The following is a 6,000-nucleotide window of genomic DNA, read 5'->3' on the forward strand; positions in this document are numbered from 1 at the left end:
CAACATACATGGTTTTACCTTCATTTTACCTTTTTGTATGGCTTGCATTCCCTCATCCTGCCGCAATAGCTGAAAAGCTAGTTGAATCAAGAGGCTGCCAAGCTGTTCCTGTATGCTGAGGACTGGGGTCAGTTCCGTACCATCAAGGAACTACTTTACCCACAAATAGGACACTGAGGGAAAATTCGTTTGAAGGGCTGAAAATTTTGTCCATAAAGCGATCATGAAATTCATTAGGCAATGCAGGCCTGGAAAAGGACCCATGGAAGAAGGTAGGTTCAAGGGAAACTGGGTTAGGGAGGGAGATGGAGCCTGAGGAAAGAAGAATGTAGGGAACCAAAGAAAAACTGGAAGAGGCAGAGATTAGAAAGAATAGTCAGGTAAATCCAGTTGGAAATAGAAAGTGGTTAAGGTACTAGCTTACCCCCTCCAATACAAATCTTTATTGCCAGTTTCCATACACAGTACTTTCATTTTGGTAGACATCTTGCCAGCATTTCAGTGCGCACCAACAATTTTTATTTCTTCTGCTTCATCTATTCATTGGAGGTCAGAAAATTGAGTTGACTTTTTGGCTGCCGGTATGCCTACTTAGCCTTCAAAACTTCCTCTTGCTATATTGTGTGTATAATTGTCTTTTTTAAAAAAAAAAAAAAACCAGTATTGCCAGTTGTGCTGTTAATAAAAGGGGTCAATAGCATCTGAGTTTACAATCAGAGTAGAAAGGTTGCATTCTTCCCTGTTTGTAACCATCTTCTGGCTTCAGAGGTATACTGCTTCTGAACATGAAGGTACCACTTATGTCTTCCTATATAGATAGGCCTACTTTCCATAAACTTCCCATCCCGCTTTAAATCCATTTCAGCCAATGGTCACCACCGCACTAAACCATGAATTCCTTACATTAATCCTTTATTGAGTTAAAGTATTTCCATTTGTGTCTCCCATCAATCAATTTAATTAGATGGATGCAAATAAACATCACTCCATTAATTCTTAATGCCACTTACATCTTGCAAGCCTCTCTTGTGTTCTCTTTTTGTACTTCTTGCCCATATTTTGTCGACATTAAATATCCCCAAATGTTTTAGTCTTTCTTTATGGGAAAGGTCCTTTTTTCTTATCCTTTTTCGACTTTCTCATACCACTTCTGTATTGGGGTGATTAGAACTGTATATGGCACTCCTAATGTGGCTACACTATAGATTTATATACCGGCTGTTTTATTTCCAATCCCTTTTCTAATATTTCCCAGTATGAAATTTGTCTCCCTCACTGCCAGTGCAGCAGAGTTGATATTTTGATACGGCTATTTGCTGTGACCTCCATTTTTCCTTTGAGCATTGGTTTTCTGTATTCTACTTAATTCTGTACTATACTTGACTGTAGTCCTTAGTTTAATTTTTGTAACGGCTTCAGATCTGTCTTACACATGCATAATAGCATTCACTATTTATTTGTTATAATTCTGTATTTCATGGCCACATTTGACAGGACCACTGTCCTCAACCTTTCGTGAGTGCATGTGAGGTACAGTGATTCGAGTGCTGTATCTGGACTGAGGAGGCCTGGCTTCAAATTTCCTTTGAGATTATATAACTCATTTGGTGAGCCTGCCACTCTCTCAGCAAAACTTAGCCAGGGTTGTAAGAAGAAATGAATGTATTTCAGCTTCTTAGTATAAATGTGAGGAGTGAACAAATGACAAAAGGTTCTCTGCAGGGCTTCTGGAGTTGAGGTGGTGAATTATGAATAAGCTAGTTGGGAGACTTATACAACCAAGTAAATTCAAAGGGGTCTGTGGGAGAGATGAGAAATTGTAAGCACCCTTTTTGAATAATGAGGTGCTGGTGCCATCTCGTGGCGTATCTAGGAAACAGATGAACAATATGTATTCTAGTGTAATAGGGATACACATTTTTTCGTGGCCAACCTATGGTGCTCCAGATGTGCATGGACTACAATTCCCATCAGCCCATCAGGGGCTGATGGGAATTGTAGTCCATGCACATCTGGAGCACCATAGGTTGGCCATTCCTGGCCTATTCTGTGCCTAAGCACCTTAGATAAGCTGCTGGACATTATGTCCACCCAGTACCCATCCAGTTGCCCTGGAAGACCAACAAAACATCACAGGCTGGAGACCACATATCCACAGGCCTTTAAAAACAGTAGATTAAAAATATATTGGAACAAGTGAGGACCAGGAAGAAACCTCCAGGAGCAGTCATCCCATTCTCCCTCGTTTTGTTTGCTCCCCTCTCCTACTTCTCTCACACTTCTCTCACTACTTGTCTTACACTTTCACCCTCCTGCCACCTCTTTTATTATTCTCTCTATATCTGCCACTTTCTGTCACACACACCCACACCCCATCACCCTCCTGGCTGCCCACCAGCTTCCTTCTCCCTCTGCCCTCAGCAGGAGCGGCAGCAGCAGTTTTCTCAGGATCAGAATGCATCTGCCAACTGCAAATATTAGTTCCCTTTAGGGTTGCCAACTCCAAGTTGGCACATTCCTGGAAATTTGTCGGTGGAGCCTTGGGAGGGTGACATTTGGGGAGGGAAGTAATCACAGCCAGGGCATACTGCCATAGAGACCACCCTGCAAAGCAGTCATTTTCCCCAGGGAGACTGATCTCTGTCATTTGGAGAGCAGTTGTACATCTGGGTAAATTTCAATTCGCCCAAGAGATCAGCAACCTTAGTTCCGGTGGAAGAAATGGCTTTTTTGGAGGATGGAATCTAGGGTATTATAACTTCCTCCCCTCAAGAACCACACTTCCCAGCCTCCGCCCTCAAATCTCCAGGAATTTCTCAACCTGGAGTCAGTAACCGAATCTCCTTCCCACCCAACGGCCAACCTACCTTTATCTGCAACTCTTTCTTTTCTGTCTCCTCCTCTACTGCAGCCTCTACTTTAAAAAAAACTACAGTCTTTCTCCATAGCAGGACCAAAACAGCTTACATTACTCTCATTTCCTCCTTTTTGTCCACGCAACACTGTGACATAACTTAGGCTGACAGTAAATGACTGGTCCAAAATCATCCAGTGAGCTTCCACAGCAAAATGGGGATTTGAACCTGAATCTTGCAGACCCTGCTCTGAAGCTAACTCAGGGGTTAGAGGGCACTTCAGATGTTCATGGACTACAATTCCCATCAGCCCCTGCTGGCATGGCCAATTGGAAATTGTAGTCCATGAACATCTGAAGCGCCAGAGTTGGACACCCCTCTTCTAACTGCTCCACCACATTGGTTTTCATAGGGTAACTATTGCTGAACAGTAACAATTAGCCAGGCCTAGTTGAGTCATGCAAGTCAGGTGGTATCATGTCACCCAGAGGTTGCAGCCAAGCCTAGAGTTCGGATCTGGAGATCTCCCAGAATTACAACTGAATTCCAGACAACCGAGGTCTTTCCCTCAGAAGGAAATGGCTGCTTTGGAGGATGGACTTTATGGCCTGCTGAGGCCTCTTTTCTCCCCAAACCCTGCCCTCCTCCAACTTTACCACAAAATCTCTAGGATTTTCACAGCCTAGAGCTGGCTACTCTTAGTAAGGCCTATCCCCAATGAGTTCTCCCTCAAAGAGCAAAACAGGCCTACAAAGGACCCTGCCTGTCCCCATTTTATTCACAGAAACTCAGTCCTGGAATGTTATGGTTGCCTAGCAAAAATCATTGAAGGAATCCATGGTTTAAAACTACAGGTGATAATTCTGATTGCCAGAACTTGAGTATTGTGCAAGCCTGTACTTGCGTCCCTACTGAGCCCCTTATTTCAAAGCTAAGAACTGCATGTGAGCAGCTCTTTATTAATGAAGCCACCCACCTGAAAGTATAACATTGTGGGCGAATCTCACAGCGCACTTTTCAGTTTGAGACAGTCATGACTTTCAATTGTAAATTTCCATTTTACAAGCACTTCCCCTAATAGTACATACAACATAACTGGAAGGATATGTAAAAACGGAGGGGGGGGTAATTTCCCCATGGGATCAATCTCTATTGTGAGCTTTCTTTAGTGAGTTTATTTTAGATAAGCAAGTAATGAGCCCATCATAATTCCCTGTAACAGCCAACCACATAGTTCATGGTCAGGATTACATGCTGGTTTCAGATAAGGTGGCCAGCAAAACTTATGTTTTTCTGAAAGCTGAATGTCTATTTTTCGATGTTTTCCCACAGTTGATCCTTTACCTAATCCAGATAGTATGTTAGATAATTGTAGCTTAGCCTTTTGTCTTTCCAATGAACCATAACTTGAAGAAACTAATTTTGATATGCCTGCTGAAGTCAGGCACATGAAAATGGCTCCACATTATGTAATTTTTAACCAATGTAACTGGACAATAGTGATTTTGTGTTACTGCAAAGAAACAACTAGTTTAGTGAGTACCGCAACTGTTCAATATGCACATGCTTTAATTTACAAATGCTACACTATCATTTCATAACTGCTAACGTTTAATATTTTATTCAAATGTTTTAAATGTTCACCATCACTACAGTCATGTTCTGAATCCTCAAATTCAACTGCAAAGTTCATATCTGGGGCCCTTTCCGCATGGGCCATTAACAGTGCCCTGGGGATGGCAAAAATGCTGTCCCCAGGGAGCTGTTCGCACAGGGGGTGAAGCTGTTGCGCAGCTGCGCCTCCCGAGCGGCGCGAAGCCGCCATTTTCCAACCTCGCTTCCCCAGCGAGGTTTACGGAAAAAGGCGGCTTCGAGTGGCTCGAAGGCGCCCTCCCCCCCTTTTAACTGTCGACCTACCATCTCCAAAGCCTGGGGACATATCCCCCCCCCCTGCCCTGCGACACCGGAGCAGTCGTGCAGGGCAGGGGGGCATGTCCCCAGGCCTTGGCGACGCGCCGGACGGCCGCGGCGACAGTAGGTCGACCGGGCGATGGCGCTCCGCAGCGCCATCTTCCCAGTTGTTTCTGGGACCGTTTGTGCGAAAGGTCCCAGGGGGTTTGGGTCAGTGTCGTGTACGCCGACCCAACCCCAATCGTGGCCATGTGGAAACGGCCTGGGTGCTATATGTTAGTTGATTCACAACAGTGCAAATAAGTTCATAGGGACCAGCAGTTTGACAGCTGACAGGAAAGCACACACTGGCATGATGACATCTCCAAAACTGCAACTGGTGCAGGCATTTCATGTATCCACTTGATGACAAGATTGCCACCTCTGTCTATAAGGTACAATTTGGTTGGCCTTCATCCTATCTCTTCTCTGGTTGATAAAATGTGTCCTGTCAGTTTTTTAAAAAACCCTTTCTCTGTAGTTTCAAGGATGTTAACTCAAAAGCACTCTAAAGTGTCACAGCCAGTAAAGGCATATAGTCCAACCAAGGCGACAGCCACATTCTGTCCAAGGGAACTTCTGCATTTGCTTGGACCAATAAATCTTATGCGACTCTTTGTTCCACATTTTACAAACATGTTCACTTGCAAATCTACTACATAGTATGAGTACCTCTGCATCTTCTGAAACAACAATGTTATTGGTTGTCATGGGTTTTCTAGGCTGTGTGGCCGTGGTCTGGTAGATCTTGTTCCTAACGTTTCGCCTGCATCTATGGCTGGCATCTTCAGAGGTGAATCACAGAGAGCAGTCGGTTACAGACTGGCCGTGTTGAATCTGGCCGTGAAAGCCTTCAACGATACATTTGCTGCATGTTAAGGCCAAGTCCAGTTCCACTGTAAAATGAGCATTTAAGCATAAATTGATATAGCTTTTTTATTCAGTTGTGATTTATATTCTCCTGTAAGCTCTTCTTTTATTGATCTCACTGCATGTAGCAGCACCCTAGTGTCAGCTTCGTCGTGTAAAGTTCAGCTCACAAACTTCTTTCCAATAGCCTCTGCTGATCTTGAAACAGGCCTCCTCAATTGCTGCATAAAGAATAATCTACAAAACTGTCTAATATACTTTAAGTGAGTATCTGGATTAAGTAAAGCATCATCTGCAGCAAATGGTACAAAATATGAGGGAAATT

The sequence above is a fragment of the Sphaerodactylus townsendi genome, linkage group LG03 (assembly GCF_021028975.2).
Source record: "Sphaerodactylus townsendi isolate TG3544 linkage group LG03, MPM_Stown_v2.3, whole genome shotgun sequence".
Lineage (NCBI taxonomy): Eukaryota > Metazoa > Chordata > Lepidosauria > Squamata > Sphaerodactylidae > Sphaerodactylus > Sphaerodactylus townsendi.